Source organism: Cetorhinus maximus, chromosome 1 (genome assembly GCF_964194155.1).
Source record: "Cetorhinus maximus chromosome 1, sCetMax3.hap1.1, whole genome shotgun sequence".
NCBI lineage: Eukaryota > Metazoa > Chordata > Chondrichthyes > Lamniformes > Cetorhinidae > Cetorhinus > Cetorhinus maximus.
Window position 1 is genome coordinate 102503708 of NC_135879.1, and position 13764 is coordinate 102517471.

General features: G+C 45.2%; 1 protein-coding gene across 20 annotated transcripts in view; it reads left to right on the top strand.

The window, feature by feature from the left end:
• The window catches only part of LOC144682414 (uncharacterized), a 96029-nt gene that overhangs the window by 56064 nt on the left and 26201 nt on the right, over positions 1 to 13764 (top strand). The window lies entirely within an intron of this gene.

The window sequence follows — 13764 nt, forward strand, 5'->3', positions numbered from 1 at the left end:
ATTCCATTACAGTCCTGACATGTGCTTTGTAGGTGGTGGACAGGCTTTGAGGAATCAGAAAGTGAGCTATGCACCAAAGAATTCCCAGCCTCAGATCAGCTCTTGTAGCTGAAATATTTATATGGCTGGTCCAGTTATGTTTCTGGTCAATTTAGCCCTCAAGGTGTTGACAGTGGAGGATTCAATTATGGTAACCCATTAAACTTCAAGGGGAGATGGTTAGCCTCTTTCTTCTTGGTGATGGTCACTTGTGGCACTTGTATGGTGCAAATGTTACTTTTTAAGTATTTTTAATATTATTTTTCAGTTTTAAGTTCCTCAGTTTTATTGGACCCTTGATTCTCCATAATTTTTGAGGTATCATTTGTGTCTTTTACACAAAGATACAAAAGGCAGATATAACATATTTATTAATATCACTGCAACTTCCTTATTCCCAATTATAACTCCTCCTTTCTCTGTTTCTAGAGGAACCAAGTTTACTTTTGCTATTCACCTCCTTTTTATATGTTTGTAAAATCTCTTGCAATCTGTTTTCATTTTTTTTGCTAGTTTACACTCATATTCTATTTTCTCCCTCTATCAATTTCTTAATCATCCTTTGCCGATTTTTAAAATGTTCCCAATCTGCAGGCTTGCTACACTTTCTGGCAGCATTGTAAGCTTCTTTTTTACAAAGTCTACCGTTAAGTTTTCCAATTAGGCATGGTTGTATGATTTTTCTAGTGGACTTTTTATTCTGTTGTCTGTGTAGGTCCTGGCTATCCTTGCTGTGGTTATGTTGCCTTTACAAGTCCTATTTATCATTCTTGTTGTGCTGCTGTCCTTGCAGATCCTGGATATGTTGGGGTACTGTTGCCTGTGTGGGACTTGGCTGTTTGGTACAGCTTTGTGTTTAAGTCAAGTCATGCTACTTGACAGAGGCTAAAGAGCTCTCTTTATTGCCGGTGATTTAAAAAAATGTACTGTATTAGTCTCATTAAGTGTTGGCTGTGAGTTCTGATAGTTTCTGGAAATCTATCACTGTCCTATTCTATGGCAGATTTTTGGAGATTTTAATGGTAGGTCATTGGCCAGTTGTGTTTAGTATTCAGGTAAATTGTTGATGTTCATAGAAAGAACCCAAGAGAAGAAAGTGGGATTCTGGGTGATCTCAGCAAACGAACTGCAGATTAGTGACAGTTTAGCCTCTTGGGAAGGGAAGGGGGAGCCACATGTAAGGAAACTCATGCAATAATGCTAACTTGTGGGGACGTAGCACTGTAATCTCTGCATCAATCTTGTAGACATAAACCATGCAATCAGAGTCTTTGAATTACATGGTCTACTTGGCAACGAACCGTCTTGGTAAATGTATTTGATGGAAAATAGAAAATAAATGATAGAAAATAGCAAAATATAATAGCAAATGATAAGAAACTACTTGTGCTGCGAAGGTCAGATACAATGCACAGTTTGATTCAGAACATTTATGAATACTTAGAGACATTCCCTTTAGTGTCAATGTTGCAATTAAGTAAAGATCACATCCACTGGAGAAATCAGAACAAGATAGCGTTTGCAGGGGGAAGTACTGCGGATAATGGAAATCTGAAATAAAAACAGAAAATGCTGGAAATACTCGGCTGATCTGGCCAGCATCCGTGGAGAGAGAAACAGAGTTAACACTTCACGTTGATGATCCTTTGTCAGAACTAGGAATATTTCGAGATGTAACAGTTTTTGAGCGTGGCAGGAAAAAGGGGGAGGGAGGTGAAAAATGGGAGCTGTGTACAGAAAGGTCAGAGTCAGAGTGGAGCAGAGGATTAAAATGATAGGCAACAGAAAGCTCGGGGTCACACTTGTGGTATGAATGGAGGTTTTCTGCAAAGCGGTCACCCAGCCTGCATTGAGTCTCATTTTGAGCAGCAAATACAGTATCCTCCAATCCACTCCCATTCTGACCTTTCTGTTGTCAGCCCCAACATGGTTCCAAAAACCTTGAGTAACTGCACCTCCTCTTTCAATTAGAAACTCTACAGCCTTCTGTACTCAACATTGAGTTCAACAATTTCAGACGATAACCGCTGCCTCCATTTTTCCTTTTTTTTTTTGGATGCCACTTTTTGGTAATGATTCCTCTGGAAACATCTTGGCCAGGGTATTCTGGTCGTCGGATGAGCTTGGCGGGGGAGAGCGAGAGCAGCTGTAAAACGGACCGCTGCCCACGATTGGGCCCCGACAGCGATCTCATTCTGTCTGGCCAATTAACGGCCAGGCAGTGTGAATTGCACACTGCAGCGCTGCCGGGGTGGGGGCAGGAGGAGTGTGAGTGTGGAAGTGTGCGCAGGTGTGCGAGTGCGCTGAAAATTTTTAAAATAATAAATAAAGGATTTAAAAATGTAAAAAACATGTCCCCTCATGTGACTCTGTCACATGAGCAGGGACATGTTAGAAATTAGTTTGAAAATTTTTTATTTTTTTAAATCAGTGACTGAAACCTCATCCCGCCCCTGGATGAGGTTTCACAAAAAATCCAAAGGCCGCCTGGCCGATTCACCTTACGGTTGGCGGGGCAGCAAAAAGTTTCTTTTAATTATGACTTTAATGGCCTTAATAGGCCGCTTAATTGTCAATGGGCGTGCTGCCGACTCCCTCGCGCGCCAGCCGACCAAAATATCACATGAGTGCACAATGATTTCGGGACGCTCGCCTGGCATCATCGTGTGTCATTTTATGCTCGCTTGGGTTGGGCACATTGCCTGCCAATGAGCGAAATATTCTGCGCTTTACGTGTCTTAACTTACCTCTTTTTTGCCTTGCACCATCACCACCTTTGTGATTATTATTCCCTGCCATCCATGCTATCACAGACCTTCCCTTATGTTCTTTCCTTCCCTCCCCTCCCACTCTGCAGATCGGTAACTGTAGTGCTATATTTAAACATAACAAATCTAATTTCTATTGCTTATAACCAGACAATTAGGAAACTCAAACTTAAAATTGGGTAAATGTTGAGGATCCTGCTGCACATGATTCTGCTCCATCAGAAGCATGGGTAGCAGAACCTGGTGTGGAGGTTAGTAAGTTATCACAGGACAACTGACACAAAGAAGACAGGGGGCTCAATTTTTCCAGTTGGATGTAGATCCCAGCATTGGCCTCAATTTGATGTCGGAAACCCAGAGGTGGCTGTGGTGGGATGCTGATCGCAATCTTTCTGGAAGTGGCCATTTAAGAGGCCACCTCTGGAAACTCCATCCAATCAAGGACAGCAGGCAGACCAATGACGTGGGATGCCCAATGGGAGGGCAACTTGTAGCACTTGCAGTTTTATGGCCATTCATTTTAACAACCAGAAAATTGGTCAACACCACAAAACAAGGGCATATTCTCTGACCGCAGTTCTCTGATCAGTGCTTGAGTCGCATGAGGCCTTATATTGGCATAAGCATAGTGTTGTAAAATTTACCATTAGGATTTCAAAACAATGAGGTAGAGTTTCTGCTTCAGTTGTAGCTGTGAAATTGCACCCAAAATGTGCCCAAAATTGGGCTGGTTAGGTTACAGTTCAAGTTGCTGTGAAAATTGATTTCAACGATCACAAATGTAACATCTTCCATGAACCAGCGCAATGCAAGCAGTGCAATAGACTGTGTGTCTTTATTTTTGGATTTTCATTAAAAGCATTCCTTCACGTGTTTAAGAGTGATAACCTGTTTCGTTAATGCAGCTGAAAAGCAAATTATCAGCAAAAATAAACATTTTTAGTAAGCGTGTCTGGTCCTTCACTTGTGAATAACCTGATTTAAAATAATTGAAAATGACTTTAAAAAAAACTACACTGAACCATTTTCTAGTTTCATTTGTGTACACTAGTTCATTCCTTAGTACATTAAATATTTTGATATGAAAAGCTTTTAAAAAATGTATTACTCGTGCCCATGTGCCTAAATGAATGCAATTTGAAGAGCCATTCTGAACGATGCAATCAGCTGAATCTTGCAATTCTAAGCTGGGGTCATGGTCATGTGTGTGTGGCCTGAACTGGACAATTGAAACTGGACTCAGCCTACAAGATGACGGAAAATATGAATGTAAGTGCTTTTGGGCGTAACTTATGTTTAAAATCCCCTGATCTTTTGCACTGGTTCAACTGAATTTGCCCAGAGTGTGCTGATCATAAACAAGTGAAAGCTCTACTCCAAGGTACAGGACAGAAAACATTTCAAAGTAGATTCATTTATTTGTTGAAATGTAATGATTTCAGCAGTGGTACGGTCAATCATTCTAAACATTAATGTATTCAGTTAGTTTGTTTTTATTGGTTTATCAGAAAGCGGGTTGCTGCCAGAAATCGATACTTATTAAGATGATTGCCTGAGGGATTTTAGTAACAACTCTCCCATTCAAATGATTTTTCACTGAAAAGAGACAAAGGAGAAACAGATTTAATCCCAGCAAGATTACTTCAAGACATGGCAATTTTTCCTAATTGCCTACCGTTAACTGCATTTTATTATATTTCTTACCTTTCCTTATGGAACAATAAACATGAACTCAGTGAAGCTGTGTTGGGACAAATAATAATAATAATTATGGAATTATCTTGCTCCACAATGCGTTTGATTGGCACATAGTTACAGCACTAGGATCTACCCGATAAAGTGGAAAATTGCTCAGGTACATCTTGCCTAGAAAAAGCAGCACAAATCCAATCCAGCCAATTATCGCCCCATCGGTCTATTCTCAATTGTCAGCAAAGCGATGGGAGGGGTCATAGACAGTGCTATCAAGTGACACTTACTCACAAATAACTTGCTTATTGATGCTTAGTTTGGGTTTCACTTGGATCACTCAGCTCCAAACCTCATTGCAACCTTGGTCCAAATATGAGATGAAGTAAGAGTGCCGGTGCTTGACATGTGGATCACCATTAACCAGAAACTTAGCTAGACTAGCTTCATAAATACTATGGCTGCATGAATATGCCATAAGGTGAGAATTCTGTGGTGAATAACTCACTGACTCTCCAAAGTCTGTCCATCATCTACAAGACAGAAGTCAGGAGTGCGATGGAATACTCTCTACTTGCCTGAATGGGTGCAGCTTCTAGAACACTTGGCGCTATTCAGGATAAAGCAACCTCATAAAAACCTGGACAAGAATTTGGCAGATGGAGTATAATGTAGGAAAATATGAACTTGTCCACTTTGGCTGGGTGAATAGAAAGATAATATATTATTTACCTGCCAGAGATTGCAGAACTCAATGGTACATGAATCACAAAAAGTTAATATGCAGATAAAGCAAGTGATTAGGAAGGCAAATGGAAAGTTGACATTGCAAGAGGAACGGAATATATAAGTAGGTAAGTTTTACTGCAATTGTACATGACATTGGTGAGACCACATCTGGAACTGTGTACAGTTTTGGTCTCTTTATTTGAAAAAATGTATAATTGTATTAGAAGCAGTTCAGAGAAGGTCACTCAACTCATCCCTGAAGGGCTTACTTTATGAAGAATCGTCGTACTGGCTGGACATATACCCACTGGAGTTTAAAAGAATGAGAGGTGATCTTACTGAAAAATATAAGATCCTGAGGGGACCTGATAGGGTAGATGTTTCCACTTGTGGGGGAGGCTAGAACTAGGAGGCACAGTTTAAGAATAAGATGGAGGGTTGAAGGCAGAAATGAGGAGAATGTCTTTCTCCCAGAGTGATGTTGGTATGCAGAATTCTCTTCCCCAGAAAGCGATAGAGGCTGGGTCATTGAACTTATTCAAGGCAGAACCAAATAGATTCCTGAGAGACAACGGAGTCAAGGGTTATTGGGGGCCAGACAGGAAAGTGGAGTTGAGATCACAATCATATCAACCGTGATCTTAGTGAATGGTGGAGTAGGCTCGAAGGGCCGAATTGCCTACTCCTGCTCCTAAGTCTTATTTTCCTATGTTCTCAACCTGCCTGATTGGCAGCCCATCCATCACCCAAACACTCACTTCCTCCATCACTAGCACAGTGGCAGCAGTGTGTACTATCTACAAGATGCACTGCAGCATCTTGCCAAGGCTTCTTTGACAAGCAGCTTCTTAACCCACAACTTCTTCTGCCTGGAACAATAAGGGCAGCAGGCACATGGGAACACCTGCAAGTTCTCCAAATCGCAAACCATTTTTATTTGAAAAAAATCACTGTTCCTTCTTCATCACTGGGTCAAAAATCTGGAACTCCCTGCCTGATAACATTGTGGGAGTTCCTTCACCACATGTACAGGCAGCAGTCCAAGAAGGCAGCTCACCACCCTCTTCTCAAGGACAATTAGGGATGGGCAATAAAGGCTGACGTCACCAGCGAAGCCCACATCCCATGGACAAATTGAAAAGCATGGTGAATTTTCTTTTGGAAGTGTGCTGCGGAAGTAAGGGCAGCAACAGAATGAAGACATTATCAGGTGTGAATTGCTGAATTGCATTCCTATTAAAGCAGACTGACCATTGCAACAGCGGGCAGGATTTTTCAGTCAGCGTGTGGGGGATGGACCCGATATGCCGACACGTAAAATGATGCGCAATGATGTCGGGCATGTGTCCCAATGACACAGTCACATGAGGGGACATGTTTAATCAAATTTTTTCTCCATTTATTTAATTATTTCAATATCGATTCAGTCTCCCTGAGGCAGCTCTGTGCCTCAGGGAGATTGAAGCGCTCTTTTGTGCACATGCGTGAAAGAGCGCTGGCTCTGACTCTCCCTCCTCCCCCCGCAGGTAGCGCTGAGTGCTATGGTTCGCATATTACGCTGGGTGGGCCTTAATTAGCCCGCCTGTGTAAAATGGCGGCACGGAGCCGATCGCGGATGGTGATTGGCTCCGAAACTGCCCCTGTCCGCTCCTGCTGAGTCTGCCTGCTGCCTGAAAAATTCAGGCCAGAGTATTGGCAGCACATCTTCAAATAAATCCAAAAAATGAAAAAAAAGTAGCTAACATGAAGCTAATGTGCCATTATCAGAAATGTACTGCTTAAATAATAAAAACTGGGTGAAAAGTCCTTGAAAGGAGATGATTAGCTGAAGTTGAAACTTATGAAATTGAAGAAAGATTATTGACCTGGTTGAGTAGCAGGAGTTAAAGTGTAAAAATAATCACATACAATTACAAAGGTATATTAACAGGTCAAATGAGTGAACCAAACAATGGCAACTCAATTTTGATGTAGGCAAATGTGAGTTCATCCACTTCGGACCGAAAAAGCATGGAACAAAATAGTTTCTAAATGGCGAAAAGCTAGAAACAGTGAAAGTTCAAAGGAACTTGGGTTTCTAAATACACCGTTCATTAAAATGGCCTGAACAGGTACTGAAAGTAATCAAAGCAAACTAATGGACTGTGGATTTTATACCTAGAGAATAAGGATGCAATGGGATAGTACATAGATATGCTACCACTACACAAAGCCCTAGTCAGACCACACCTGGAGCACTGTGAGCAGTTCTGGGCCCCACACCTGAGAAAGGATATATTGGCCTTGGAGATGGCGCAGCATAGATTTACCAGAATCACACCTGAACTCCAAAGGTTATATTACAAGGTAGGATCACACAGAGTTTATATTTCTGGAATTTAGAAATTTAAGGAGTGACTTGATCAGAATTTTCGAGATATTAGGAGGAAAGAATAGCTTAACGACAACTTGTATTTATATAGCATCATTAATGTAATAAAACGCCCTAAGGTACTTCACAGGCATGTTATAAAACAAGATAAGGCACTGAGCCACATAAGGAGGTATTAGAACAATTGTCAAAAGCTTGGTCAAAGAGGTAGGTTTAAGGAGTGTCTTAAAGGAGGGAGGAGAGGTAGAGAGCTTTAGGGATGGATTTTTTGAATTTAAAACCGAGGTGGCTGAAAGCACGACCACCGGTGGTGGAGTGATTAAAGTCAGGGGCGCTCAGGGGGCCAGGATGTGTCGAGTGCAGGTATGTTGGAGGGCTGTGGGGCTGGAGGACATTACAGATGTAGGGAGGGGTAAGCCCATGGGGGATTTGAAAAGAAGGACAAGAATTTTAAAATCGAAGAGTTCCTTAACTGGGAAAAATGTACACCAGGGAGCACAGAGGTGGTAGTTGAATGTGATTTTGTATGACTTAAGGCAATGGCAGCAAAGTTAAGATTAGCTTAAGTTTACAGAGGGTAGAATGTGGGAAGCTGGTCAGGACTGCTTCTCGCGATAACAAAGGCATGAGTATTTCAATCGCAAACGAGAGAGGAGAAGACTCAGATAATGTTGCAGAAGTGGAAATAAATGGTCTTAGGGATGGCACAGACATGTTGTTGGAAGTTCGTCTTGGGTCAAATATGACACCAACATTGTGAAAAGATTGGCCCAACCTCAAACAGTTGGCAGGAAGAAGGGTGGAGTCGGTGGCTGGGGAGCCAATTTTTTGGCGGGGCCTAAAGACAATGGCTGGAATTTTCCAGCCCTGTTGGCCTCTGGTGTCATGGTGGGTGGGGAGGGACAAAATAGCCTGAAGGCCAGAAATTGGTTTCATGCTGTTGTGAAAGAACAGCGGGATCATGCAACGGTGTCCACTGTGGCAGAACACAAATCCAGCTGGAGGCTGGTGTGAACCCGCTTTGCATCATGCTAATGGGATGCTAAGTAAGGTCCGACTGGAATTGTCCACCCATGCCAGATTTGTCGTTACGTTGGTGGGAAAACAAGCCGGCCCAGAACACACCTGTACAAGTGCGACCTGCAGAAGCGGTGAGGTTGGGAGGAGGGAGGAGGGAGTATTGGGGGAGGAGGCTGTAGCAGGGAGAATGCAGCAAGAGGGGAGGTAGGTGTAAGGGAAAGAGTTCAGAGAGGGGATGGTGTCCCGGGGGAGGAGGGAGTTTGGAGGGGATAAGGTGCCCAGGGGGAAGAGGGAGTTCAGAAGGGGGAAGGTGTTCGGGGGGAGGAGGAAGTTTGGAGTGGGAGAGGAATCTAAGGGGAGGAAGGAGTCCAGGGGGAGTAGGGAGTAAGGGTGGAGGAGGGTGTAAGGGTGGAGGAGGGAGTAAGGGTGAAGGAGGGAGTAACGGATGAGGGATGTCCAGCTGAACATCCAAGGGAGGGGTCTGTGGAGTCAATGACTGCCTCCTGGGGAGTGAACTGAGGGTAGGTGTGGTAGGAAGGAATAGTGTATATGAGAGGGGCAGAGTGAACTGGAGGGGTGGGAGGGTAAGGGTGCGTCAGTGATGGAAGAAGGGATGGCGAGAGTGGTTGGTAGGGACTCCAAGGCAGACACGGACCCTGGGAGTGGGAAAGAGAAGGTCGGGGAGGTCGATGCGGATGGTGGTGGGATTCTCAGGAAGGTAGGGAACATGCACATTCTCCTGGACATCCTGGAAAGAAAAGGGTTTGGGTGGTAGGTGATGATGGGGAGGTGGAAAGTAATGCCAGAGGAGTCAACAGTGATGAGGGAAAGGACAAGGGTGACTGAGGGAGGGGAAAGGACAGGGAAGATGAGCAAAAATCTAACTATGACCATCGTTATTGAAATCGAAAGTGAGTGGAGCCTCGTGTTGGACGGGCACAGGTGCTGCGTGGGAGTGTGATCAGTGGGTGGGCGGAGATGCAGGTCAGCTCAGATGGACAACTGAAAGAGAACCCCAGCAGGCAGCATTGAAAATGCTGGGAACATTGAGATAAATGTGATGGAGGAAGGCTCCGCATGCCTGGGAGAATGCTAGCACAGGGCTCCAAAAGGCCCTGCCCCACACACACACACACACTTCTCTATCCAGAATCAGTCATGGTCCTGCTGCATGCAGCTGAGCTGCTAGTGGGGGGCATTGCAGGGATGGTGGCAGGACTCGTGAAGCCTGTCAATGGAACTGAAAGACACCATTAGAAGTTATTCAGTAAAAGTGAATATATTTTCAGAAAAAAAAGTGACAAAATGTGTTCACCTGTGCAACCACTTATGATCAGAATTTCTTAACTTTTCTAGGCCTACCACTTCTTCTAGGTGCTGCCCTGACATCCGCAGCAGGGGTGGAGACAGCCTGTGCAATGGTTGGCCCTGTTGCCTCTGATGACTTCAGCATGCATCTTCTGAAGACCTGAGGCCTTGACAGCCCTGGATTATTTTTGCTGTCCTCCTGTGGGTCAGCTGTTCTCTCTGCAGTGACAGTGGATGAGGGTGGGGGAGCCAGAGGCAAAGGGGACTTGGAGGGGGCAGACAGCCTCTGAGATTCTTGAGTGGATGACCCAGGGGTGTCCAGCTGCTGCTCCTCCTCCCTTCGAGTGCCCGAGGGCCTGAGCCTGATTCCTTGAGGGGAAGGAGCACCTGGAGGGACATCGAGGTGCCCCGTTTACCTCTCGTGTTGCCACTGCGGGAACTCAACTATGGCTACAAGAATGGGGTGCAGGTCTGCACACATCTCCGCGTTCTGCCGGACCAGGGTATCCATGGCGTCCACCAACCTTCCCATGGAGACCTCCATACACACATGTGGGCATCACTTCAGCAGATAGCAGACAGACGTACTCCTCTGATTCGTGTGCCACTCTGTTGAGGGCTTCCAGCAGCTCTGTGTGATGTTCCCCCACCTTCTGCTGACTCTCCAGGATGAGTTGGAAATCCAGAGGCTCATCATCTGACTCGGACCTCACAGGTCCCTCTTCCCCAACAGTCCTCCAAATGCTGGAGAGCTTCCTCCTGCTGTGGACACGTGTCCATGTGGTGACCACCAGATTGTGAACCTGAGCCTGCTCCAGATCTAGGTCGCACCGAGGAGTCTGTCTCTGTGCTGGTGCAGGGTGTGTGGGTAAACGCTGTGATGGGTCTTCCAGGCAGCTTATTTCCAGCTCTTCAATGGAGGAGGTGTCCTCTTAGCTGGAGGTGAGGACCTGGATGGAGCTGAGGGACTGACTGACTGGCTGAGGGTGTTGGTCGCTTGGCAGAGCTCCCTGTGAACCAAAGTAGAGATAATTCGTGCATGGCAGCAGAGTCAAAAGCAGGGTAGAGAGCACCCAAAGTTGTGTTGAGGGAGGGATGATGTGGTGCAGGATCCTCAAGAGGGTGTTCGCCGCCGACCTCACCATTGCTGCAGGCACGGTCCACATTCTCACCAGTCAGCGCGATGGCACCCCCCTCAAAGTGACTGAGGGGTCTAATGTAGGCCACTCCACCCCCACTCTGGGACCTCTCCCTGCTGTTGTTAGCCAGCTTCTCCTGCATGAAAACAGATAGAGAGAGCATGAGCAGGTCACATGGCACTGCATGGAATGTTTGTGTGGTGAGTGGAGCCATGGATGAGATGAGGACGTGAGCTCCAGAGGGTATGAGCCTGATGGAGATGTGAGGGTGTGAGAGTTAGTGGTGTTGTCCCTTGAGGTTTGAGGTGTGGATGTATGATGGGTTTGTGAGTGTGTGAGTTGAGAGTGATGAGGCAGTTGACTTACCCTGGCGGAACAGATGACAGTATTCATCCTCTTCCTGCACTGGATGGCTGACCACCTCTGTGCTCTGGTTGTACTGACTGCCACTGCCACTGCCTCCCAGGCTGGATTGGTGACTCTGGTGGGTCTACTGCAGCCAGAAGTGGGGGGGGGGGGGGGGGGGTGGGGCTACAGGACATCGCGGTGGCCTTCCACTGCATTCAGCAGGTACCCCTGAGAGCCGTCACTAAATCTGGGGGCAGTGTGTTTCCTTCCTTTGGCAGCCATGACTTTGCAGCAGCTTCCGGTCCCATAGAGAGTGCCAGCTCTGTGCAGGGGCACCCTTTAAACATGGTGCCCGGGTTACTGAAGGCCTGAGGTGACAGCGGGGCAGGTGAATCAGAGGCCACATCGCCAGTGATCCAGCATGTTTCCCGGGAATGCATTATTAATGAGATGGGACGCACTGGGAATGGGACGCTGAAGCGCAAAAAGCTGCCATTGCGGCTGGCGGGTAAAACGTCCTTTTTTCCACCCGCTGCCGCATTTAGTGCAAATCTGGGATGATTCCATCTGATGGCTTTGATCTTCCCAATTTTCAGTTGGAGGAATTTCTGCTCATCCACTGGTGTCAGACAAGCGGTCTGACAATTTAGAGAGATCAAGAGACTTGATGATTAGGTAGAGCTGGGTGTCGTCAGCATAATTGTAGAAACGGATATGTTTTTGGATGATGTTACTGAGAGGCAGCATGTAAATGGGAAATAGAAGGGGACAATGGATAGAACCTTAGGGTTACCAGAGTGACAGCACAGGAGCCAGAAGAGAAGCAACTGGAGCAATTCTCTGCTACAATGTAATAAATGAAATTAGAACTAGGCAAGTGCAGTCCTATGCAGTTGGATGACAATGAAGAGGTGTTAGAGGAGGACGGTGCCATCAACCATGTCAAAGATTGCAGACAGATTGAGAAGGACAAAGAGGAATCGTTTACGTTGTCACAGTCACATAGGATATCATTTGTGACTTAACAGCCGTTTTGGTACTGCGGCAGCGCAGATAGAGAGAAACTGTTTCTGCTGGTTGGGAGTCTGGAACTAAGTATTCAAGCCAGACCTTCCAGGAGTGAAATGTCTACACACAAAGGCTAATAGAGGTTTGGAAATCTCTTCCACAAATGGCTAGATCAATTATTAATTTTAAATCTGAGATTCATGGATTTATGTTAACCAAAGGCATCAAGGGATATGAGTAAAGAGAGGTATATGGACTAATGTCGCACATTATCCATGATGTCATTAAGTGGCAGAACAGACTTCAGAGGCTAAATGGCTTAGTCCTGTCTCTATATTGTATTTCTAATTGTGCTGGCATTATTGGGTTTCCCAATGGGTATCCCTGATCTGGGGTTATGGAAAAAGCTCCTTAAATAATATTTGGCAATTAAACTGTTATAAAAACACCAATAAGAAATACCTAAAAACAGGGAAAAACCATTAAAGCCGACAACATAGGTAGTGCAGTGACAACAACAAATTGTATTCAAGTCCACTGGGGGCGGTTGCGGAGCCGACCAGTGCCCGTGTTCGGCTCCGCACCGTGATTTCACGTGGGTGGGCCATTTAAGGCCTGCCCAGCATGGAACGCGAGCGGTAGCAACCTGTGCAGGTGGGGGGAGGAGGGAGAGTCGGGTCCAGCATTCTTTCACGCATGCACGCAAAAGAGCGTTCAATCTCCCTGAAGCACGGAGCTGCCTCAGGGAGATTGAAGCGATTGTTAAAAAAGTAAATAAATACAGTAAAAATTTAATGAAACATGCCCCCTTATGTAACTGTGCCACATAAAATGGAGCATGTTTTCATTTTTCAAAGAAAGTTTTTATTTAAGTTGTATTAGTTTTAGGAAACCTTATCCCGCTCATGGATGAGGTTTTCTAAAAAATGTAAAGGCCGCTTGGCCTTTTTGCCTGCCTGCTCACTGTTAGGTTGGATGGGCAGTGTAAATTTTAAATTAGTTAGTTTGTCAATGGCCTTAATAGGCCTTTCAATTATCGGCAGGCGTGCAGCCGACTCTGGTGCGCACTCGCCGAAGGAAATACCGCGAGACAGCACGATGACGTCGGGACACACGCCCGACATCATCACGCGTCATTTTACGTTCTGGCCATAACTTCCATTCATAAATTCTCTCTGTTGTTCATTCTTAAATGTTGGCACATTATTGTGCGGGTACACAATAGAAAGGAACCACTTCCTCATAAGAATGAAGGGGAAGAACTCAAAGGAAATTACTCATGCTATTGTTGCTTGCTGCTGAGCATCTTGTGTGGTTCTGAAGAGAAGTATTTAATAAAAAGGTT